The following is a 25,939-nucleotide window of genomic DNA, read 5'->3' as shown; positions in this document are numbered from 1 at the left end:
AAGTCATGGGACGATCGCATGTGACAGGAGGCTGGGATGAGTGGGTTTAATGTGCCGTCTGAAGACTCACACACGTCAACACGCTGAGCCCCCTCCGGCCCTCTGGATTTTATGAATCTTAAACTTTAAAATCCTATAAACGCATCTGGTGTTGTGGTCTGTGTTCAGGGTGACGACATCCCGTTGTGTTTGATGATCAGTATTGAGAGCTGAGAACATATTTTGCAGTGACAGCAGCAGGAAATGTTGCTCAGCAGGGTTGGTGGTTCGATCCCCAGCCCCTCCTCTCCCATCTCTGTCTCCTAGAGTTTACATTTCTACACGACTAAACTGCAACAGGAAATATGTTTTGTAAGAAACGTAATGGTGTTTTTCGCCAAAATATCTGATCCTGCAGCACAACGTCCACTCGCAGTGACTCCAGCATCATTAAACTGTTTTATGGTTCTGTTTAGACTCTCACAGCACCTGGTTCGGGTTCAGGAAAGATCCTGATCGGGTTTAATAGAGAAAAAGTGGTGAACAGCTGGTGAACACGGTGGAGCATTTAGCAGCTGAGGAGCCAGATATTTCCCTCAGGAGCCGGTGGAGACCAAAACCAGAGCTAAGAGAGGGGGGGAACTGGACCTAGACTCATCAGGTGACACAGACACCAGATCCAGATGAAGGATCATCATGTTGCTCTGTAACTGCTGGATGTGGAAATAAGCAGCTGGTTGATCACAAGTTCAACATATGAACTAATAAGCTAATGATATGTCACTGATGTGCTCGCGACTGGTTTCTGCCTAAAAATCAGTTATTGCAGCTTTAAGTGAAATAACCTGATCAGCTAATGGTGGTGGATGTTTGTAAGGTTTTCTTTGAGCTGTGGCACGTACCTGTGTGACTGCAACATGTCCGCTGGGGTTTAGAAAATCGATTGAGAGACGTTTGGACATCGTCTGCTGTGATGAGACAGTGAAAGCGAACTTTTCCCAGCTCAGCTCCCGAGGAGATGAAGAGGTCACTGTGGTGAAACTGGTCTTTGTTTAGTCCTGGTGGGAGCCTGAATTATCCTCCCCAGTAATGAACCTGTGGGTGGTGAGGAACTTTTCCATTAAATCTGCATCTCGTGAGAACTATTTCTCCCTCCTTGGTGAATGTTAAAGACTTGACATCTGGCGTTAGCATCACTTTCTGTGTGTCTGTAACTAATCGCGCCTCCTGAACAACCTCATAGATTCACATTAAACGTCGACGCCGGTTTCTCTCTGAGATTGCACGGTGATATTTGGAGACAGATGACAGTGAGAAACTCTGCCGCCTCCTCCTCTTTCTCCTTCTCCTCTTCCAGCTGATGGCAGGAGAGTGAAGTCACACTGAGTTTTAAAATATACTTCCCAAGCATTTCCTTCAGCAGACACACTTTGATGTTAATTTGTGGAGGGATGTTCAGCGCTGGAGCGTGGTCTAAAGTAAATACCGCAGGGATTTTTGCTCTTTGAGAAAACACGCTGTGGTCTCACATCTCCTCAAATAGACACTTAATGGTTCTGACCCGAGAGAAAAAGGCCTTTTGTTTCAGTTATTTTCGATGCACGAGCACAGAAAACATTCAGGTGTGTCTGGAACCTTTCTGTCATCATTCTGTAGTCATGCGCTTCAGTTAAAACATGATGTGAAAGTGAAGTGTGACGGAGGGTGGGGTGGGGGGGTCGAGTCTTTGATGAGGCTGATTATGTCCTGTGAGGTCAGGACTACAGGACTCCCAGAAAACACTCACTCAGAGCACTTTCAAACAGAGGTCAGTGCTGCAATAATATTTTCCCCCTGTGACATTAGCCCGTTCCCCTCGCGAAGCCGCCATCTGTAAGATGAAATTCCCAAGCTGAGTAAACTTGTGAGAGCGGGACGGACACACACACACACACACACACACAGAGCCTCGTATCTACACACATGTGAATAGCTGTGTTTGTACTTGTGCAGTAACGTGGAGCGCCGACAGTTTATTTGACTCGTATGCACATCCATCATTACGTTTGACATATAACATGCGGCTTCTTTAGATTACGGCTTTAAACGTAATAAAAGTGTCAAATTTTCATAAAGTTAGCGTTAGAATTTAGCTCCCGAGGAGCAAATGTGCAGGTAAAAAAAACTAGAAAAGTGAAATATGAAATAATGAAGTGTAGTAAGTTGGAACTTAATGTAGAACATGTGGTTACGGGATTCAGGCTCTTTCTGTAGTTGTCAACTGTGCACGAGATCATCTTATAATCAGAGGATCTTATGAACACAAGAAACACTATGAGAAAGTTACTCTCTCATAATTCAAAAAGAATGAAAGAATTTTATTTTTTAAATAAGAAAGATTAGCTTAGTATCCCACAATATTATGAGAACGTTTAGTGTAGTATCTCTTTATTCCAACCTTCATGAGAGTGTTTAGCTGTTTTGAAATAATGACCTGCTGTGAATTTTAAGCGGGAACGTGATGTACAATATATCCCGAAATGGTTTGTTAAGATATGTCACGTGTTACTGCCTGTAGCTACGGATGAGATTTTCACTCCTGCAAGCGACTGACGTCGGCAACGTGGAGGTCAACAGCAGCAATTCAGGGAAGATGTGGTTTCCTCAGCGTTGGACATCGACGATCTTTGCACCGATGACGTTTTTGCTTGTTTGAGTTTGTTCACCAGGAGCCAGCTGTACGCCAGGGTTACATTACACGTTCTCCTCCTCAGAAGTCCAAGATGCTGTCTCATAATCATGACTTAGTATCTCGTAATTATCAGAAAGATTCTTGTATTTTATCAAGATACCATGTCGAAGCATCTAATAATGATGAGAGAGTGTCTCCTAAATATAAGGTACTCTGACAGTAGTATAGTAGCTTGGTATCTATTATTGTACTCTTCCAACTTTCTCATAATTATGAGACGTTTCTGATAAAATATGAACCCTTTGGCGTAGTTTGTCAGAATTATTAGAAATGTTTCATAATTATTTATACATTTAGCGAAGTATCTCATAAATATGAGAAACTGTCATGATAATGAAGTTGTTTTTATTTAATTTTTTGAATTGGCTTCCTTATGATGGTTGTTTCCGGTGTTTTCACTGTTCACCTTCATTTTCTCTTTGGAAGTTTCACACTTGGTTTGTTTCCAACCTGATCGTCTGTTACTTGACCCGACAGACTTTTTTTCTAGACTGTGTTTTCAGATCTCTGATATTAACTTGGTGAATCCAGTGTTATTATTACCGATAGAAACAATAGACCAAACTACAGAAATAAGACCAGAGTTATATTTAAAAAAGAAAAGCGTAATTACAGTTTGAAGCCTGAGCACAGGCTCTGAACAGGGCACCTTTTGTCCTGCCTCGCTCTCGCTGATGTTTGGTGAAACTGAATCTTCCTGTATTAACGCTGCTTTCTGCTGAAGCTCTAACGTTCTCACACGGTCAGGAGTTAATGTGCGGGACGGTACTCGTAGCCTTTCTGTGCTCGGAGCGGGACAGAGTGGGGTGAGAGGGGGAGCCGGGGGGGACGGGGGTCGCCGTTTGATGTGGGAGGTCTCCCCCCTCACCCTGCTGAGCCGCTCCCTCAGACCTCTCATTAAGCGTGTCATCAAAGGCCCTCTGCCCAACCAATCATAACATTAATGTTAACATTACCACACGGACGCCAGTTTCTTCTGAGCCCACAAACATGCCGGAGCCGAACCAAACCAGTCGTTCAGCCCAGGACACGACGAGAACCCACAGACCCACAGACCCACAGACAGGCCTGTATCTTCAGAGAGAAGCTGCTACACTAACCAACACGTGGACTTAGACTACAGCACTGTCATGATATAGACCAAGAAACGGATTAAAACTGCTGCATTTTAGACTGTTCTCAATGTGTAAACGAATAGAATTCATCCTTTGATTTTGGATCGGTTCCGTGCGTCTACATCGATGGGTGTCGGTGTGTGTGTGCCACAGCCACGGCGGCTTGTTTACCTCATTCGTACACAACTGAACGGTTTCCACATCGACACTGTGGCGGAAGCCGCAGGGATCTCTCTTTATTTTTTGGATAAATGATTAAATGAATGAAGCGCTACAGTTGTCAACAGCAGCAGAGTCACAGGGACGTGGTCGGGGTTGATGGAGGACGTACAAAGTCCGGGACTGTCCCACCAGAGACCAGGTTCACGTCCAGAGTCTCGTCTGTGGTTCAGGTTCGGGAAAGATGGTGGTTCTGGTTCAATGTAAATGTACAGGTTATGAACTTTGTCTGTATTAAACCAGACCAGGATCTTTCCCGAACCTGAACCAGGCGCTGTGAGAGTCTGAACCGAACCGTAAACCAGTTTAATGACGCTGGAGTCACTGCAAGTGGATGTTGTGCTGCACGATACCGACATTTTGGTGGAAAAAAAACGAAATTCACGTCGTCTGTGAACATTTTACACTTTCAGTATCAACGTGACTGTGATTTGCCAGATATGTAAACGAACGACTTTTCCTCGTTACGTTGACAGAACACATGACGCGGCCGCAGATACTTTCCCTTCAGAGCGAATCTGCTGTTGAACATTAGTCGTACATAAAGGTATTTTCTCGGGGGCTGATAGAGCAGCCGCTTGTGTCTGAGAGTCGGACGTCCTGCAGCAGGGTGTCCTTGATTAAAGCAGCAGAGACCCACTGACAGCAGAGCACAGATACCCCCCCCCCCGTCCTCTATCCCCCACTCCTCCTGCTCCATCACACCCTCCCCCCTTCCATCTCTTGTCCTCAGGTCAATGGGTCTCCCGCGGCTACCTTGCTTTTAAGCCATCACACTCCCCCATGGGGCACATGAGGGAGATCTATCTGTGTCACCCTCCTCAGGTGATCTCTGGGTAATGTACTGAAGGACGGCGGGTGCGCCCATCAGCTCGGACCTACACGCCTGGCGCCCGCACGCACGCTCCACGCCTGCTTTTGGTGGGTAATTACGGGGGGGGGAGGCAAACCAATTAGAGAGCGTCTCCGCAGTTAAAGGACATCTCTGTGACAAACCTGGCCACAGGGTCGCATGTTTATTATGTCATCCCTACACTCGGGGGCCGTTATTACAGATAAGTGTCACAGTCTGGAGGTCACTGATGGAAATGGGATTCTGTTTTGGCCTGCGGTTTTACATGCCCTGATTATTCTGATGGCTGCCTGAGTGCTTAATTATCATCATTTGTCTCCGATTGGGCTTTAATTCCCGTCCATAACTTATCAGTTTAAAAGGTTATTAAGAAACGTCCTGGGGGGGGGGGTTAGAGTGCTGGTTTACTTACACTCACAGTAGATGGGCTTTGATAAATGTGAGCTGAAGGATGACTTTACATTTCTGATGTGTTCACTCAAAGTTCAGGCCAGCCAGAGGTCTGCTGAAAGGTACAGCAAACTCAGCGGAGTAGAGTTAACACTAAAAAGCCGTTGGTGATGTTTGTGGCCATCATCAGTCACTGGTTTCACTGAAATCAGTCCCCCAGTGTTTCAGTGTCTTCTGAGCAGCAGAGGTAGAGATCTCCTGACTCTTAGACCAAAAACACTGGATCCTACATTTCCCATTTCCACTTTTTTAGCCTAAAAACTGGTGGATGGAAAAAAAGCTGAGTGGAAAAATGGAAAATTTGAAAAAATCTTGAAATATGGCAAAAGTTTCTACACTTGGCTGAAGTCCGGACACCGTCCTGCTGTCTGGACACTGTCCTGTTGTCTGGACACCGTCCTGCTGTCTGGACACCGTCCTGCTGTCTGGACACCGTCCTGCTGTCTGGACACCGTCCTGCTGTCTGGACACTGTCCTGCTGTCTGGACATCGTCCTGCTGTCCAGACATCTGTGAGAAAAATCAGACTAAACTGTTGATTTTTAGTTGTTATTTGATGCTTTGCACGGTACGTCACATGTATTCCTAAATATGAAAGAAAGGAGATTCTAAATGAAGTTTCTTGTAACTTTAATGCCCACTAAAAACAGAAAGATATATTGTAAAAAAACATTTTAAAAAAGTATGATCCTTATTTAGACGTAGGGAGAGAACCACTGGAAATGCTGGTTGGATTTTATTTGTGCTCTTACAAATGGTTGTAGTTTTCTCCAGCTCTCTGACAACGATATGGTTAAGGTTAGGACAAGACTGTGGTTATGGTCTGTGTCGGGATGTGATCGGTGACCTGATTCTCATGTCTAATCAATCAGAGTTCCTCGTCGATCATCGTGCATATCGAGCCGACGCTTCAGCTCACGTACGTGCGCCACAGGTCTGCTCAAAAAGACAAACCCCGTCTTCCGGCATGAAGGTCTTTAGCCCTGAACAGAGCAGCCCGTCTGTGTGCTGCTGTGCTTAGAACGTAATGAAACAGCGGGCCTCGACCGTCAGGGGAGCCCTGAGTTTCAGCCCATTTACAAACCTGTGTACATGAACTCATAGCAGCTCTGAAATCAAAGCGTTATGAAGTGCTGAGTGTGGGACCGAAGCATTCTTCATTCCTCTGGAGAAAACAGATCAGGGCGGAGGGGAATGTAGCTGTTTCTGTTCACCTCCAGAAACCGGGAAAAATCAGGAGTTCCCCATGTTAAAGACTCGCCGTTATGAAGGCAAATTTCTGGTCATCTGAGGTGTATGATGGGACTGGATGTAGAATCATTGAGCTCCTTCGGGGCCCATTAGGTGAGATTTTGAGTGCAGCAGTCTGTCAACCTGTGTGTTAAAGTTGTGCGGACGCCGCTCTGTGACTTCACACTCCATTTGCTTTATTCTCCTGAGCGGCCGATCCTGCAGGTGTAAAGTGAAGCCGCGCTCCATTTAGCTCCGTTCACTTAACGAGGCGTCTGTGGAGGAGAGCAGTGATCGCCGCAGAGCTGCCGGCAGCTTTCACAAGACGACAAACACGCTGTGACCCACTTCCACTCATCATGTACCTGGGGTAGAATCAGGCTTCGGGATTCTTTCTAGCAGTTTTTTCAGTTGTAAACAACAACAAAAAAAGCGCCCACGGTGGCGTCTTCAAACGCGTGGCCTTGCCCGGACCAAAGTCCCAAACCCAGAGGGATTCAGTCCACAGAGATAGAAAGCAGAGACACTGACGGACACTGACGGACAATGTCGGGAGGTTTTGATTGTCGTAATGACTGAAATCGATGTGATCGTTAAAGGAAAATTCAGGAAAATTCAGTACATCTTGGGTCTGATTTCTGTGGTTTTATATCAACAACATTAAGACAAACACGAAAATCAGACTGAGCTCAAGGTCCCCTTACTGTTTTTTCCAAGGTCAAGCATGAACCAACAAGCTTAAAGAAATCAGCCATTGTATGTAAATGGTTGGATTTAATTAATGCTCCATTCCAATTTAAAATCGCATTTAGTTTCACTGACAATATTGTATTAACATCTTAACTGAAAAGAGCTCTGTCCTTAACTGACTTATCTTTGACTGATGTTCAGTTCTAGTTCGTTTTACAGATTAAATTATCTTTTATAACAAACTCAATATTCAGAGGAGGTGGGAGGGCTTTTTCAGCCCCGAGTGGTGCCTGCAGGTCGTCCTGTCAGGCTGTACACAGCCCCAACAACCTCTAGCCAGTGAGCAAGTTAAGAAAACATAAGCAAACTCTGCAGACAAAACACAGGCAGATGAAGAAAAACGCATCAGGACAGATGTGCACAGAGACGCCTGCAGAAACGGAAGGCGCATGCAAACGTGGAAGCGCTGCGAGTCGTAACAGAACCAACGGTACGATTCAGATCCCGGCTTCACTGTGGGCTGAAGTCAGGCAGACGCTGTGCGGACTCAGCTGTTTTTAACCCTGAATCAGTCGCCCCCCAAACCGCGTTCACGACCAGGCTGAAGTTTCAGGCCACGTCTCCTGATCTGTATCCTGATCAACGATGGGCCGGATTTCTGCAGCGCCATATTTTCCTTTTCTCTGCACAAAGTAACGAGGCCTTTTTTTTTTCTTTTCATCAACGTCGCTGAGGACGCGGTCGTCTCGTTTGAACAAACTTAATCGTAATCGCGACCGGTCGAAACTGAGCAGGGGATTCGCTGCTTGCGTTCGCTGCGAGCTCCGCGTCCTAGTTGGTCAGCTGACCTGTGCAGTGCGAGCGTGAAAGCCTCAGGTTCTGTTCGTACTGTGACTTGACACAAGCTACGAGATGAATAAAAACGCACGGCGTCTGCGGAGACGTTTGAATGCTGAAGTTAGAGGTTTTGGTGATTTGCAGGTAAAAAGACGTCCAGCTGTTAAAACCGGACTAAATTTAGTTTAGTTTAGTTTTAACCTTTGTTTTAATGACACTGATTTCTTGGCACCAGTGATTAAAAATGACATTGACATACATCGCAGCGTGATTGTGCGGGTTTGAAACCACAGTTGCTCGTTTACCTCCGTCTCCAGCTCGGATTAGCCGGTAGAAGACGGACAAAACTACGAAAATGTGACCCCCGTTGTAATAAAGCGTAGTTCTTCTTTACTGGTGTCAGTTGACTAATTGATTAATCGATTAATCATTTCAGCACTGATCAGCTCACAACCTCTGAGCAGGTGAACATGTGTTAGCCTGTGTGTTTTCAGATAAAACATCACACCTTCTTATCTCAGCGATTCATGGACCTGGGAACAGTTTTCACACTGTGTGTGTGTGTGTGTGTGTGTGTGTGTGTGTGTGTGTGTGTGTGTGTGTGTGTGTGTGTGTGTGTGACGGCTGCCCTCGGGCCGATCTGCATACAGCAGGGACAATACCCCTCTCTCTCCCATCGGCATGCACTGACACCTGCACTGTATAATGCACTCCTCCGGTTTGTTAATGCCCAACGTTTGATAAACATTTCCGCAGGTACACACCGGCACACACACACACACAAGCTATCCTTGTCAGGACATTGCTTTGACTCCCATTCATTGTCGAAAGCCGAACCCAAAGGTTGAATGAACGTCCGGACCGGATTTCATCGCAGTCCATCCAGCAGCTGCGGAGATGTTTCAGTCTGGACCGCAGCGGGGGCCCGACTGACGGATCTACAGCCACGCTGCTACACGGACACAGCGTCCCGGTGAAGCACGGTGTTTCCGCAGCGGGTCTGGACGCCGGGCGGCGAGGCGAGGGTGAGCCTGCGCTTCTTCATCGGCCCGTAATGTAAACTGCCCTCATTATTGTGACGCGATGATATCTCGCGTCAGAAAACCTCAGGCCTTGTACGGTACGTCACGATAACAATATAACATACGAATAAAGGAGGGCTGGTCGTGAAGCGCGTCAGCAGGTGATCCTGCGGCCAGCTCCCGTCTACGGCCTCGTTCCTGGGCTTCACCCTCACGTCACACTGCAATCTCAGCCTGTCAGAGCACGACCATATTTTATTCTCAGCAGTCTAATATAATAAGTAACAAAGCCAGACGGCAGTAAAGACCGAAGCCGAGGAATCTCGTGTAATTTTCTCCAACACCTAAATCACCCTGCAGTTATTCATCTCCACGAGAGATGACACCAGAGCCACGGCTTCCCGCTGACTGCGTCCTGAGGACGACGGTAAACACAACGAGCCTCGTCCCCTCTGCTGCTGGTTCACAGCTGGCATCAGGTTACACTTTGGCACGGAGCATCTTCTGTCTTTACAGTTGAGAGAGAAAAAAACTACTAATTAATAACGCAATAAAACAAATCCACGAAATCAGAGGTTGTCAAACGGTGAAGCGTCTTCCCAGGGGATCATGGGAGAGAGCGTGAGGTGAAAGGGGCACGCGCATACATGGTAAAATACTTAACACTTAGAGGCCGATCGCTGCCGTTCACGTCAAAATTAATATTCATTTTCATAACTCAGTCGGATCTGAACACACACCATACACATATTTTTAGATGGAGTGTGACGTCCACTTCCTGAGGATGTCGCGATCTCTGATGTCCCGCCAGAATAAAGCTCCAGAAAGCCACTTAGAAACCTCATTCAGAATCTTCCTGTTTTTAGGTTTCCTTCAGTGTCGCAGTGACCCAGTGACAGTTTTCTGAACGTCCTCGGCTACACTGAGAACAGGAGCTGATCTCAGCTGCTTCAGCAGCTTCTAATGGGACAGCTCTAAAAAAATAGGCTCAAGAACTAGCTCACAGCTAAATCCCTGAGTCCATGGCAACATTATACTTCCTGTTTATTTTCCCCAAAGCCCCCAAATTATGGGAACTGTAGTTCCACAGTGTCAAGAGTTTGAAAACCCCTGAACTAAACCTAAATGTAAAATCCCACAACTACAGACACACAACACCAACATATCACACCAATGACAGTAGAACCCATCAGTTGAACAAAACTAAATCCATGACTTTACATATATTATAACACATTCAGAGGGGCCAGTACAGTGTTAGATACCAGTACATTATGAGCTACATTCGGTCAGTGAACTCACACTCACATTTATTTTGATGATTATTTTTCTTCTTTCCCATGAACCATCTGACGACCCCTCCGGTTCATCTGGTGACCCCCTGGAGGGACCCGGCCCCCAGGTTGGGAACCAGTGGACTGAACCATCTCTGTGTCTATGACGTAGCTAAAAGCAGCTTCACCGGTAAAACGCTGCCGAAGCCTCCGTGACTCAGGATCAATGATCTGATCACGTCAGAGAGAATCAGAGACCAGTCACAGGAGACAGGTCCCTGCACAATGGAGTACTTTTACTGTCATACTGGAACTACACTAAGTACTTTTACTGTGATAGTGGAACTACACGAAGTACTTTTACTGTGATAGTGGAACTACATGAAGTACTTTTACTGTGATACCGGTACTACAGGAAGTACTTTTACTGTGATAGTGGAACTACATGAAGTACTTTTACTGTGACACTGGTACTACAGGAAGTACTTTTACTGTGATACCGGTACTACAGGAAGTACTTTTACTGTGATACTGGAACTACAAGAAGTACTTTTACTGTGATACTTTAACTACATGAAGTACTTTTACTGTGATACTTTTACTAAATGAAGTACTTTTACTGTGACACTGGTACTACAGGAAGTACTTTTAATGTGACACTTTAACTACAGGAAGTACTTTTACTGTGATACTGGAACTAAATGAAGTACTATTACTGTGATACTTTACGTACATTTTGTTGGTCATACTTTTGATTTCGAATGCAGGACTTGTCCTGGAGTAATTTAACATTGTCGTACTGGTTGTTTTACTTGAGTGAAGGATCTGAATACTTCTTCCAGGACTGACTATATCAGGATGTTAGAGACACTGAGGTCATGGTTTTCTGTGGTTTCCAACGTTTTTACCTCAGAATGAATCAGTCTCCTCAGGACTCCTCGTCTGGTCGCGTCAGTGAGTTTTGAGTTTAGTTTTCAGTTCATTTTCTTCCAGAGACCAGGAGACTCAGAGACTCTTCTTCTTTCTTCTTAGTGTAGTAGAACATGAACATTTTTGGTTATTCTCCCCTCATCGTGTCACGAGACACCCTGAGACTTTTCTTCCCTCCCTTCCCCCTTCTCCCCCTGAAGAATGGTCCTCCAGCCTAAAAAACCATAAAGATATTTTGTTCCATGTAGCAGTCCGGTGTTTTGTCGACCCATCCATCCGCTAGAGGGCGCTGTCACACGAATGTAAACATATTGCTGGGCGTTTGTTGAAAAGACTGACGCTGCCGCTGAACAATAAAACGTAACTATGGGTCGTAATTAGCCGCTGCCAAGACGACCTATGGGGTAGTTTTTTATTGGAGGACAGTCTCGCCCCTCAAACAAAAAAAAAATCCAAATAAGTCCCAGAAACCTCATCGTATGTAACAGAGTTGAAACAATTCATTGGTTTATTGGTGAGTTCTTTGATACTTGAGGTTCATTCAGTTGATGCCACGAAGAAGACTTTGGTGGTCACTAGGTGAGTGGAGGATTTACGGAACGTGCGACAGTAAAATGATTTCTGTGCCGGCCCGACATACTTCCACGTTGTCAGCAGGACTCTGCGTCCAGGTGACTCAGGCGGCCCCGATCGATACCCAGAGTGCAACGCGCACAGCGAGCTCGACCGCAACGCGAGCCTTCGCTGGACATCAGCCGATGTGTTTCCAAGGTGCAATTCCGACAATCAAAAGGGCATCGCTCCAAATAATCTGCCAAGTCCGTTTCTTCCCTGTCACTTTCACCTTTTCTGTGAGGAGGGAAGATTAAACGTGGGATGCAGATACAATATGTCTGCCTGTCTGCGTCGTTATCGCGCCGCAGTCTGGAACAGACAGCCTGGATCCGAACGCAGCAGCTCCAGGTGATAAACTGTCCCAAAAAACCCCCTCTGAAATATGGACAGTTTAAATGTCCTCGCTGTTTGCCCGCTCTCACCGAAGGTGTCTGTCTGCGGCGGGCGGAGGTGCGAGAAGATTAATTGAGTCCTGGATGCTTTCTGCTCAGCGAGGCTTCCAGGGGCCACGGGGCCGAGAGGAGGCCTGGGCAGGCCAAAGTAAAGAGACCATCTCATTAATATATGATTAATAGCCACCGCTGCGGTGATTAATTAGTGTTTGTGACAGTAAACTTTTAACAGGCCCCCGTGTCGTCCCCTGGAATGCCCATTTATCTTTTCGGACCCCCCGCCACCTCCTCCTCCGTCAGCCCCCTCCACCTCTCCCTAGCCGACCAGAAAGAGCGAATAAGTTTGCATATTCTAGTCTTGTCCGATTTCATTCTGCCGCTGCCTGGAAGAAGCGTCCAGGAATGAGGGCTCTCCGACATGATTGATTGCTTTGCTTTTTTATTTGCAAGTTGGAATCTGGAGAAGTTTTTTCTTTTTTCTTTTTCCTTTTTTTTCCTCTCGGGGGCTGGTTATTTCTTCTCCCCTCTCCACTTCTGTGTACTTGTTCTTCTCCAAACGAGGAACCCTGGGCTCATTGGGACAGAAATTTCTTCCAGCTCTGCTTTGAAATTGATTTGAATCGCTGTTGTATGAGCCTGTGTGTTTTTCTCACAGCCCCTCACTGCTGAACCCCCCCCACCCGTCGTCGTCGTCTCCCCTCTTCCCTCCTCCATCCCCACCCACCCCCTGCCTCTGCAATACTCAGCTTCACATGCACCAAAAACTTCCTCCAAACTCTCCAATGCCTTGACTTTTTTAAATGATTTTTATATTTATGCAAAAAATGTTTTTCGTAGCCAGCCAAGTGTGGCCTTGTTACTGGTTATTAAAACATATTCCAGGGATGTTTCCAACGATAGAAATGATTCTCAGCCTCAGGTGTTTCGAGCTTAACTTAGAAATCTTTGATGTACAAACACTGCAGAACAAAAGTTAACTGGGTCAAGATTTGAGCATTTTAAAGATCATTTCTGTGTTTCGAGTCCTAAATAAGTCATTAAGCAGCTTCACCAAATGTCAGCCACCAGTCAGTGTAATAAACTTCCAGAAATTATGAATGCTTGATTAAAAACGTGTATTTATGCGTCGTCCTGGTCCCAGTTCACGTCCGGCTGAGAGCTGAAAAAAGTGGATAAAACGCCCGAAGATGATTTTTAAAACGAGGCTTGAAACGAACTTAATCGTGCTTTGCTCTCACACCACAAACAAACCACCAGAGACCACCTGGAAATGGACTGAGAACCTGAGTCCGGTTGGTTGGTCCGCAGAGCTCGATCGACAGCTTGAAGTAAAAAATGGGCTAAGACGAGTCCTCCGGCCACCGTCTCGTGGCCCCGGTCTCGTACAACGACTGTGAGTCAAAACCTGGTTTTCAGACCTGAACGATTCAGTTTGGTGCTCATTTGTTGTAAACTTGTGTTTTATCAAATTACTTCCATTGGTTGTGTTTGCGTCAGAAAACCTCAGGCACGGTCGTATTATTCCATCACAGGAGACCTGTCCGCCTGAAACCAGCGGTTACTTTCGTTATCAATACATCTGACGGCTAATTTCTTTCATTCTTCAACATTTGATCGATTGTCAGAAAATGGTGAAAAATGCCTCATTGTTCCCTGAAGAACGTGCAAATTGCTTATTTTTTCTGACCAACAGGCAAAATCTCAAAGATGTTGAGTTTATTTGAGAAGCTGGAACCAGTAAAGTTTTGGCATTTTGTCTTTTAAAAATGACAGAGATGGTTGATCAAGTATCAGACTTGCTGTCAATCGACGAATTGATTGACCATCTAGTGGTTTCAGCTGTAGGGCACGGGTTGGTTTCTGGAAGCCTTAGGAAGTAATGAATCTAACATGCATAGAGGGGTCAGTGGGGGCCCAACGCTGACTTCTCGCCCCGGGGCCCCTCGGGAGGTTAAAACGACCATGACCGGGGTTTCGAAAACGTGACTGGATCTATGTGAAACCTAGACTTTCAGATTTCTGTTCACTACAAGTTGTTTTCTCACCACCAATAAAGTCACACGCTTCGCGCAGGCACACACACACACACACACACACACACACACACACACCTCTCAGCAGCCTCCGCTCTACCAGACCGGCCTGTGCGCAGACATACGGACATAAACAGTGACTCTCTGCAGCCCAGGGAATATCACAGATGGTTCGCCCGTTTCATGATGCTCAGAAGTTGCCGCCTCCACAACATCCCTCATAACGGAAGAACCACGGTTCTCCTCTGATACATAAAACCTCTAAATGACCCACTCTGATCGCAGCTCATCCTAAAATGATCCATTAAACATGTGAAAGTGAAATCGGAGAAGCAGCTGCAGACTTTATGGACACAGAACGTCGGTGCGTTTTTGATTTTTCATATCAGCTCAAAATAAGGAGTTAAGCTGGGCTGTGAATATTAATGCTTCTTTATCAGATAATTAGGTTTCATCTTTGAGGGCTTAAAGGATCATATCTGTGTTTTTAAAGTTTTACCTCCGTATCTACAAATAATGAAGGTGGATTTTGATTTTTCGGCGTATTTTTCTGCTTCTTCCAGGTAGTTTTCTACTCATTTCTGTTCATTCATCCATTAGCAGACTCTTGAAACCTCTTGCAGCTGTTTAATTTCGTTTTTCTCGGTGTTACATTACTGAATTATGACAATGCAGTTTAAACATAACGTGATCTGAAAAGTCTTTCTTGCATTGGGCCAATGATCCTCTGAAATACTGTGAGATTTTCAGAAACCAGTGATTTCAATAGAAATGTAGGATTTTTTGGAAAATTCATATATTTTTGGAACAAAGTCAAAATATTTAGAGAAAATTCATAATATTTTGGAGGCAATTTTTATATTATTTTGAGGGTAAAATATAATATATATGTGATATAATATATATATAGTGAGAAAAATGTAAGAATTTGATTTAAGAAGTCGTAATTTTGAAATAAATTGAGAAAAACATCAGATTATTTTGAGAAAAAAGTTAGAATAGAAATATTTCTGCAATAAGGTTTTAATGTTTTTTAGAAAAAGGTCATATTTCAGGATTATATTTTGAGGAAATTAAAGATTTTATTAAAGATTTTTAAAGTTAATTTTGCGAATCTCTGAATTCCCAGAGTTCCATAGCTCTACCCCCTGATTACTGTGAGGACTTCAGTAAAAACCAAAATGGCAGTTTAGAAAATGAATATTCATGTCATATCATTCCCATTCAGGTGTGGTCTGTGACGTCAAATGACTTTGTGCTGAGTAGTGGTAACTTACAGAACCCAGAAGTGAACAGACACCAACAGATCTCCTGTAGATGAAATACGTCCCCATTTGTAAAACCAGCAGCTTGTTCCGCAGAGCGGTTCGGTTTGACGCGAGCATCGTTTACTATTGTTAATAAATGAGCTAAAACGTGTAAAAACCCCGTGGTCTGGTCCTCTAACATCCAGCTCTCCCTCTGCCTCTCTGCTCTGAGAGGAGACTGTCAGTGCCCCCATCTTTTTCTTAAACCTGGAATTCACAAAGAAGAATTAATCAGAATATATGGCTTTTAATATAAAAGCCTGTCATCCCTCCGGTGTGTTATTAAGTTTGCGGAGGCGAGTGGAGCTGGTGGGGATCACAGGGTGAGCACACAGCCACCTGTACCGCCCGCCCGCCCGCACAACACTTATACAATAAAAAGCCTTTTCTGGGAATTTGTTTGAAAAATGCCGAGACTTTTCGTGCTGCGTCTGGATGGAGGAACTTTTCTTTAGATTATCTGCATTGTTGATAATCTCTTTAACTACAGGGGTGAGTCGCTACACCTGAACCTCTCCATCCAGGGCCGGCCGCAATCGCTCTATAGCCCCCAACACTAATCCCATCATGCCTCAGGAGGACTTGGCTTCTCCCCTCTCCTCTCCTCTTCCTCGTCTCTTCTTCCTCAGCGCCGTTAAAGCAACGGTGGGGGGGGGGTCAGATTTAGAGCAGATCCATTTCATTTCAATAACCTGCATCTGCCCTGCATCTGAGTTCTGGACTCAGAGGTCAGACCCAGTGGCTTGGCTCAGCGCGGGGCGAAAGGACCAAGCGCAGCCGGGGCACGTTGTTACCCAGGGTTTTGACTGCAGGCAGACACGTCCGCAGTGAGCGCAGCTCAACGCCACCAGCAGGAAAGAACATCGGCGTTCTGAAAAACGAAAATGGTGGTTCCTGTTCATGAACCACCACATATTCACCAAACTCTGGTCTCCTCCCTCATGAAAGTCCAACATGCAACGTGTTGCTCCACTAGGAATGTGAGCCAACGTGAATGCGGAGCTCAGATGTGAACTTGCTCCGAGCAGATAGAAACTGCATCTGAATTTTTGTAATTGACAGTGTTTCAGCTCAGCCTTCAGGGTAAACTTTGTTCACTGTCTGGACCTAAATCGTGAACATAATTCCCACAGATACTGGTCTGCACTGTTACAGGAAACCACAAATAGCTGTAACCTATAAAAGAGGAGCTTTCGTCTTTAACCAGGCCCAACCCTGGACGTGTGTGTTTCATTTAAAGAAAAAGAAAGTGGGATATTTTCTCATCTTGCATCCTAAATGAGGGCCGGCAGAAAATAATGGGGAGTTAATCAGATCAGTAGCACTCTAATTCACTGGGTATTGATCAAGGCTGATTCCTAATGGGGCTTTAGACCTGTGTGTGTGTGTGTGTGTGTGTGTGTGTGTGTGTGTGTGTGTGTGTGTGTGTGTGTGTGTACGTGTGTGTGTACGTGTGTGTACGTTTGTGTGTGTGCATGTTTTTGTTACCTCTTTGGGACCTTTTCCAGTATAAACACTGACCTTGTCGGGACCAGTAGTCCTCATGGGGACCAAAGCCTGGTCCTGCTGAGCCAGAATGTGGCTAAGGTTTGGAGTAAAGGGCTAGGGAAGGCATTATGTCAGTGAGTGTCCTCACAACTATAGAAAGACCAATGTGTGTGTGTGTGTGTGTGTGTGTGTGTGTGTGTGTGTGTGTGTGTGTGTGTGTGTGTGTGTGTGTGTGTGTGTGTGTGTGTGTGTGTGTGTGTGTGTGTGTGTGTGTGTGTGATTCCTGGAGGGCATGCAGAGCTATTTAGCTTTAGCTTACAGGAATGGAAACATCAGCGATTAGCCTGATAATCACTGTACTTGAAGCTACCATTTCAGTGTGTGTGTGTGTGTGTGTGTGTGTGTGTGTGTGTGTGTGTGTGTGTGTGTGTGTGTGTGTGTGTGTGTGTGTTGATAGAGATGTCATTACAGAGGAAACGACAGGAGGTTATTGTCATATATCCTTTGCTTTTTTTATGGTATTATTTTAAAAACTTTCAAAATAAATTGAGGGTAACAGTCGGATAATAAGATGATTATTTCAGAGCATTCAGATGGTTGAGATTTCCAACAGCCGGGTTTGAAAAGCTCAGTCACAGCATTTTATTAGCACGATTGTTCTTTCACCCATTTCCCGTTCAGAGCATATAGATAATGAACAGCGGGCCCAGTTCACCTTAATGTGCAGAAGGAACACACTCTGCAGGGGTCTCGTTTTTACATCAGGTTGTTCTTCCTTGGGGACACGTCCTCCTCGCTCTTCCAGTCTCACAGTGCCATGTCCTCTGACTGTCCTGCTGCCAGAATCCAGAGAGGAGGAGCTCCGGCGGCTGATTGAAGACACGCAGATGCCGTGCACTCGCGGCAATAACCTGGATTAGCGAGTCCTCAGCGAGTTCCCTGTGCCCTGCAGGTTCCACCTCTCAGGTTACACGCAGGCTGCCCTAGTCCCGCTCAGGACCGTCTCATCCACTGTGTGCGGGCGGTCCTGGATGGTTCCCATAGAGATGGGATGATGATTCTAAAAAGGTTGGGTACGTTAATAGAGCAGTAGTTTCCATTGCCTGTCCGTTGTTTTTGTTTTTCGATAGGAATCGTTGCACATTCGTCAAGACTGAGATTTCTGTGCTCCACCTGGACAGAGGACAGACACACCTGTACCTGACCCAGGAACCTGTGTCACCACGTGAGGCTTTTGTGATGCAGACTGAGGTGAGCCCCTTGGTTTCTGGTAGTTGTTGATAGAAATGTTGCTGTTGGATTAAGCTACGGTGACATTAGCTTGTCCAGCCTGAGCTAACCTTAGCATAGCGTGGCTCAGCGACAGAGGTGAACACGTCGGCCACCTTTTCCATTTTCTTATTAACACCCTGTTTCTACTCAGTGTCGCTCTTGGTGTCAAAAACATTTACACCGATTGTTTTTTGAATAAACCCCCCCCCAACACACACACCAATATTTTATCACCTACCTCCCTGTGTGTATTCCCAGCACCGAATGTGTCGGATGCTAACGTCCGGTGTAGTTTTAGAGTTCACGGCGCTGACGTAGCGGAGCACCAAGCGGCTGACGCTGAGAGGAGTCTGTAGGCCGCACACACCTGGGGGCCGAGGCTCAGTCACGTCAGGGACGAAACCTGCTGTCTGTGCCCCTGCGGTTTATTTGCTCACAACACAGCATCATGGTCACAGTTAGTTCCTGGTAAACATGATCCCAACTGGGGTAAAACTTCGTTTAACAGAAGCTTGTAATGACCTGCACTAACCCGGGAATGTTAGAATTAAATTGAAATGTAGAAACAGTCGGTTTTATTTCAGTGACCTCCTGTAGGCGACCAGCACCGGTTCTGTGCTGCTGTCGGTGCAGAGCTCGAATCCTGTGCCGATAACCCACTAACACCCTGTTTCTACTGCAAGACTCCACATATAAAACCATCCGGTCATATTTTCCTAATGCGGAGCTGTTCAGCCGTCACACAAACCGCAGGCTCACTGCTCACAGCAGTTTGGATAATTATAAAGCTAAGACACGGTCAGACGTTTAGAAACCAAAGTGGGGTGCTGTTCACTGGACTGGACCCCTGCAGGGTTTTGGTCTGCACCTGTCACCTTTGTCATCCTGTCACCCTTGTCGGTGCCACATGCTGCCTCTTTGTGTTTTTAAATGTTCAAACTTTCATTTCATTTTCACGGAAACAATATTGCACTTTCCAGACGGCCTCCTCTTTCCTGAAATGAAGGAGGAGGGTGTGAAGGAGCAATGTTTTTAATAATATACTTGACATCGGAGCAGCGGTCTGAATTAAATGGCCCCGCCTGTTGCTTGTTTTTATTAGGAAGTCTGAGATTACATTGTTTTTCCCGTGACATCATATTCTGTCCTGGTTTATTTTTGCATGGGATGAGGTTGCTCGCCACAGTCCATGCAAATCAAAAGCTTTGATTTATGCACCTTTCCCGCGGCGAATGGAACATTAAATTTAATTTTGCTGCTGTGGAGCCGTGCCTGCGCCGCGCTCGGGCTTGACACGGTGAACCGGGCCTGCCGCCGCCGCCGACACCGTGCAGGAATTCATTACTTCCTCCACGATATGCGAAAGCAACATTTGAATGAAACATTTGTCTCGTGTCAGAACAGAGTAACGTCTACTCTCTCTATACAGATACATAAAAACAGGGAGGAGGGAGAAAGGCGCTCATACTCGACTGTAACAAAGCAGTGAGTCGCGTAATGGTGGCACATTAAAATGAGGCCTGTTGGATGCGAGTAGCAGAGCAATCTGTTTCTGCCTGTGATCGCCCATTACTGCTTTGTAATGACGTGGAAAAAATGCCACAAAGCAAAGCAATGAAATGTGTTTTTTTCCCTCCGCCAGCCTTAACTATGTGCTTCCATTCGACACCTCAGGGGGTCTGAAGGCAGCCAGGAGGCACCGACGCTCCGGGGAAACGCGCGCAGCACTGCACATGCGCTTATCACCCGTGATTTATTAGGATGTTTTGCGTCACTGTCGTGATTCAGCGGTTAATTGCTGCGGCCGTTGTGCATCATATTGTCTCGGGTACTTATTGTTATCCTGCGTTGTTGTCGTTTCTTCTCTCACCTGTAATTTGAGCCACACAAGCTGCATTTATCGTCTATACAGTAAATGGGCACCTGCGTCACTTCATGTAGTTTTCTGCTTTTTCGTATGATTTGATATTTGATGAGATGTTCCTGAAAAATATGGTCCATAAAGACCTCTGCTGTTTATCTCCCCCGAGTCAGAAAGATAAATGAGCACTTACGTGGTGATGTCGGAGCCGATAGATGAAACTGAAGAAAAAGACGTGAAGAAATGCCAGAGAAATGTTTTGAAACAAACAGTGTCTGATGGTGTGTCCACCAGAGGGAAGGGACAAGTTTATTTTTCAACTGTAAAATCTCCTGGTCACAATTGTTTAAAAAAAAAAAACACGTTACAAAAAACGTGGAAATAAATAGAAATAAAGAAAATTAGGCCAATGTATTATCATTTTTTCCTCAACATTAATCAACTACAAAAACCCACCCTGCTTTACATGTATCAACAATATATAAACATGTAATCACGAGTTTATAATTGACTATAATGTGGCTGTAAGCAGATATAAGGACATTTTAAGTTTTTATTAATGTACAGCATTTGTCAGAGATTCTAACTTCTCCTATGAAGACATATTCTATTTTATTCCATCCTGCGTTTTACCGTGTTGTGGTTCATCGTCTGTTCATCCAGCAGCCTCCGCTGATGGAGGAGTCGGAGCCGGTGACAGAGACGCTGACAAACACTGAGATTTGATCACAGCTGCGTCAGAGTCTGTTAGAAAGCGTTTATTAAATATTTATATGCTTTATAATAACTGATTATAAATGCAAATCACCAAGATGATTCATTTGTCAGATTATGTCAGCAAAGTCAGCTACTGGCAGACGTATCAGGATGGTAAGTGTTGTCAGCCTCTTTTAATTGTTTGCTAGCTCGTTAGCTCGTAACTGGCAGCGGCTGTCGCGGCGTCGGTGGTTCCGGTTTCTGTTGCCCCGCCCCGCAGGTCGACGGGATTGGTTCCTCAGGTGTGTGACGTATGAAATCCAGGCTATTCGAGCCCGTGTTTCTGAGGCTGTCAGCCACGGCGCCAACTCTTTATTTCATTCATGATATGTCATGTATCATATAACAACATATGGACATGCTGACAAGGTTAATTGGTTGGGCTCCTTAATTACTGCTACTAGTTACTTGGACTTTTTCATAATTAGGCTGATAAAACAGAAATCACTTTATTTTACATCTTGCACTGATCTGATCAAATTCCTTCCCAGAACCACAGGACAAATCCAGTATAGTGGTTGAGGTGAAGTGTGTGTGTGTGTGTGTGTGTGTTGTTTTAAGGAAAATCCTCACACACTCCTCACTACACTCTTTAAAAACCAAGCATCATAATATCACAGCATATATTAACACCAAAGTAACAAAACATATTAATATTAAATAAAAATAAAAATGTATCAGCGATGATAGGACAAGTTTGAAACTCGGCTGTTCAGTCCTAAAAGTAACTAATTAGCTAAGCCGCCAAACAGGGTGATGTTAGAATAAAGTAACTACAGGAAATACCCCGCGGCACCTGTACGATCATCACCTGGCGAGGATGGCGACTCGGTACCTGGCACCTGTTCGCTTTAGCCTCAGTCTGTTAGCTGACATCAGCCAGCGACAGTCCTCTTTTCAACGCTGGTCATCGCCTAGAAATGAGTCTGAAACCAGCAGCCTCGGTTTCAGGAATCTCTGTGGGCAGTCTGGATGTTATCACTGTAAACTGAACGTGTGCCACGCTCAGGTCAGTGAGCTTTCACCTTTATCGAGTCCTTTAATGATTTGAAGCAGCAGACAAGGTGCAGATTTTTCTGTATTTGTTTGAAATCAAAAATTGAAAATGTGCCTCATCCTGCCGCAGCCTGGCACCAGCCACTCAGTGAGCGCAACCATGCTACATTCCAGTCTATGACAAATCATTTCCACATGCAGGTAATACGGTAGGTATGAATGTCACTGGCTCTGCGTCTGGATCCTGTGGGGGTCTGGAGGCTGACAGGGGCCACACGGGCCAGCGGGGCCCCGGGGGAGCGGCGGCGGGGGCAGCCTCCTGCCTCACAGTGTGCCGGACAGATTACAGCCTCATAGCTGTGGATGTGAAAGCAGACGAGGCGATTACATGGCCAGTGTGGCGTGGCCGAGCGCGACCCCGCGATAAAGTAAAGCCTCCATACGTGTGCGGAGGGGGCTGCTGCATGCTGGGATTGACTCCGGTGGTTCCACTCGGACGGCACACAAAGACAACAGAGAGCGGAGATGGATTCATGTTCATGATTTAAAAAAACGCCGGCTCCGTCATGGGTGGGGTGTGATGTCATCAGCCCAGGCCTGTAACCCAACTACACGAACAGTCAGCACATGAATCACTTGCCCAGAAACCAACCGGAACTCCTGAGCAGGACCAGCCGGACCCATCTCGTTCAGTATTTCTGTGGCGATGGGGGGGGCCACTGTCGCAGAAGGCGGTGCTTACAGGACTGGGCCCGTTCATGAGTTCTGGTCCTGTAGCACCAGTGGTGGCGCAGCCTGGACCTCGCCCCACAGTTCAGTGTTGTTGGGGCCGTAGATGAGGTGATATTGGACGATTCGGCAAAACCCTGGATCATTGTCAATATCAGCGTTTTTTTTATGTCCAGTTGATTTTTATTTGATCTGTTTTATTCATTTATTTGACCTGGACAATGCTCAGTGATCAACAGAAAAAAAAAAAGAACATTAGTCTAAAAGATAAATTTCATCTGTTGTCCCCGGCCAGTTAAAAGTGGAATAAAATGACATAGAGTTTCTTATATATTCATGACAAACAACATAATTGATACACACAGATTAATACATCCACCAACACCGGCAACTCTCGTAGAAATGATAAGTTAAAAAAAAAGAGAACGGGCGGAGGACTGATGAGAACAGACAGGGAGGCAGCATGTTTGATCAGTAGGCAATCCGACATTTGTCTCACTTTCTGTGAAACCTACATGTGGTAACTCGTGGTTGAAGTTACCGAGAGGTGGTGGTCGTGGCCAATAAACTGGTCAAGGCAAAGCGTTTTTATTCATTCAACCACAGTGCTAGTTTTTCAGGGTCGGTTGTTCCAGCATCCGGAGAACCTGCCGCGGTTCTTCTGTGGATTCAGTCTGTCTCAGTGTCTCCTGTCTCATCGTGTGGTCCCAGACCGACTCCGTGATGCTGAGATCAGGGCTCTGTGGGAGGCAGGACTCCTTGTTCTCCTGGTCTCTGCAGACGGTTCTTCACGACTCTGGCTGTAGGTTTGGACTCGTTGTCCTGCCGCAGGACGAATCTGGAACCGATCAGACGCCTCCTGATGGGACTGACGATGGAGAAGAGTCTAAACACCTGAAGTGCTGAAAACTTTTACACAGAGCTGTGGACATAGAGTCTTTTGGGACATCAGCCGATCCGTACCATGTTACCTTTAAGAAAAAATCAAACGACACATTAACTGAATTGGATCGTCTCAGCGAGGGTAAAATCTCTGCGAGTGCATTTTTATAGTGCACTGAAATAAATGGCCGTCTGGAAAGAGGGAAAACATTCAGCAATCTCCGGCACTGCTGTATAATTTATACTTAGTTTTTTTGAGGAAAGCAGGTGAAAGTGATTTTCAGTCAACTGTAGTCAGAATAGATGTAGGCTTACTGGATGACATTAGAGGTGAGGGGCACGCAGGTATTTCCTAGCGTCTGATCGTTACGTGTGCAGTGCTTCCTTTGTTCCTCGTACGGCAGCTCAGAGTAACTCTCCTGCTTTGCAGCATCGCCATTCCTCTCCGTGTCCCCGGGGCCCTCTCCCAGCCAAAGTGAAGAGCCGGTGCCCAGATGCAAATGACTTTCCAAGGTCCTTGTGATTACTCATTAACTTTCTGTGGGCATAAGTCCTAACTTTATTATTGACTGCACAGAATACACAATCCACCGACCTCTGCCACCTGCAACTAAATCTCTCCCATCCGATCCATCGCACTGATTTCTGCAGCGGGCCAGAAAACTCGAGCCAGCAGTTTAGTCACCTTAAGTGTTTACACGCCTCCCCCCGCCCCGCCCGCCCGGTGCTCACACACATCGCTGCAGATCATGCGAGCACACATGTCAGACTATTCCCAACTTTAAACAACGGGGATGTGACTCTTAGGGTATGAAAGTATGTCTTTAAAATCCCGTCTTGTTTTTAAAAACACCTTCTTTATCGATTCTCACCACAGAGTCCCTCCAGTGTTGGTTTATTCAGTGAGCGGGGTTTTCACTCTGCATCTCGCCGCTCAGATGGCTTTACCTCTGCATGAAATATTTATTGGAAGTTAAAAGAATTTTCAGCTCGTCATTATACGCCCACCCCGCCCCGGCGAGACCTGCACCCCGGCGAATGCAGTGCTTATGCAGATCAGGCCCAGAGAATCAACATATTACAAGCAGCTGACATTTGTCCTGATATATTGAATCGTTAGCGCGACAGAATCACTTAAGCCGGATCCACTAACATCAAGTTTCCTCTCGTTATTGACCCTCAAGGGCCAAGCCTGACAAGTGGAGCTGCAGCAAAGTTCATTAATAATGTGAAATAAATCAATTTGCCTGGAAATAGTGGGACAGCTGCAGACTGCAGGAGATGCCCTAATTCTACCGTTGCCATCTAATGTTTCACCTCCACCGATCTACGTACAAGTATTCATTGGATATCAACCTGCGTCTGAACGCACCGTTTGTTTCCGTCTTCATATTCAACACCGCGGTGACACGAGTTGACTTCCTGTACCTGAGGTTTTAAGTCAAGTTAAAGGCACCGTCTGTAATCCGCAGTGTCCCGACGTGTCAGAAAACCTGCCGCTGAAAAAAAACCAAAAAAAGTTGCAGACTTTTCAGTCAACGTTGATACACGTGAAAAAACCTGTGATGTGTGAGGCCAAAACCGACGTATCGGGCCTGAGGAGGCTGAATGATCGGTTGATATCGATCCTATTTATTTATTTAACTCATTGATTTAAGGGCTCAACTTTTTGACCTCGCGGCCTACCGGGTGACCATGGCAACCACAGAAACGTTACTGGAGCCGGTCAGGACGAGACGACGAGGGGCAGACTTTAGCAGGAAGCTGATGTGGGTTGTTGTTCGGCGTCTGTAGCCCTGGTTGTGTAGCGGCTGATGTCTGCTCCGCCCCTGATTCCACACTGACCTCGCTGCCGAATGCAACTTCTGATTGGCCGAATCCAAGTGAAGTCTCCATCTACGCAGCCGGATGCTTAACGGCAATGCAAACCTAGGGGGCGCCATCATGAAACCAAAACAACAGGAAATATACATTTCTCCCTTTCGGTTTCTGATTTCTTTTTTCTCAAAGCAGAACACTGGACAAGAGATTTCCAGAGCGGGTAGGGAGCCGGTGCAGACAGAGAAATGACATCTGATTCCAGCTGGACTTTCTCCACATATTAGATGAGATGCAGAGGCCTAGGGGTCGACAGTTTCTGTCGAGCCCTGATGGGAAAAAGTCGCTACCAAAGCTCGGAGCACCTTCTGTTCTAATCATGGCCGTTAATTTGATGTTATTTTTGTGCACGCTGCTCTAACATTGCGGGACTAGTTATCTGCTGAAAACGAGCCTGAATA

General features: G+C 45.8%; 1 long non-coding RNA gene across 1 annotated transcript in view; it reads left to right on the top strand.

Annotated features, from left to right (window-relative positions):
- Positions 1-25,469, top strand: part of LOC120806058 — a 96,391-nt gene extending 70,922 nt beyond the window's left edge. Inside the window, exons 3-4 of the long non-coding RNA XR_005709629.1 lie at positions 18,295-18,415; positions 25,319-25,469. This is a non-coding gene — a long non-coding RNA (uncharacterized LOC120806058). The remainder of the gene's footprint in view (positions 1-18,294; positions 18,416-25,318) is intronic.
- The last annotated feature ends 470 nt before the right edge of the window (positions 25,470-25,939 follow it).

The sequence above is a fragment of the Xiphias gladius genome, chromosome 20 (genome assembly GCF_016859285.1).
Source record: "Xiphias gladius isolate SHS-SW01 ecotype Sanya breed wild chromosome 20, ASM1685928v1, whole genome shotgun sequence".
NCBI lineage: Eukaryota > Metazoa > Chordata > Actinopteri > Istiophoriformes > Xiphiidae > Xiphias > Xiphias gladius.
Note: the sequence above shows the minus strand (reverse complement) of the source record. Positions and strands in the feature narration are given on the sequence as shown.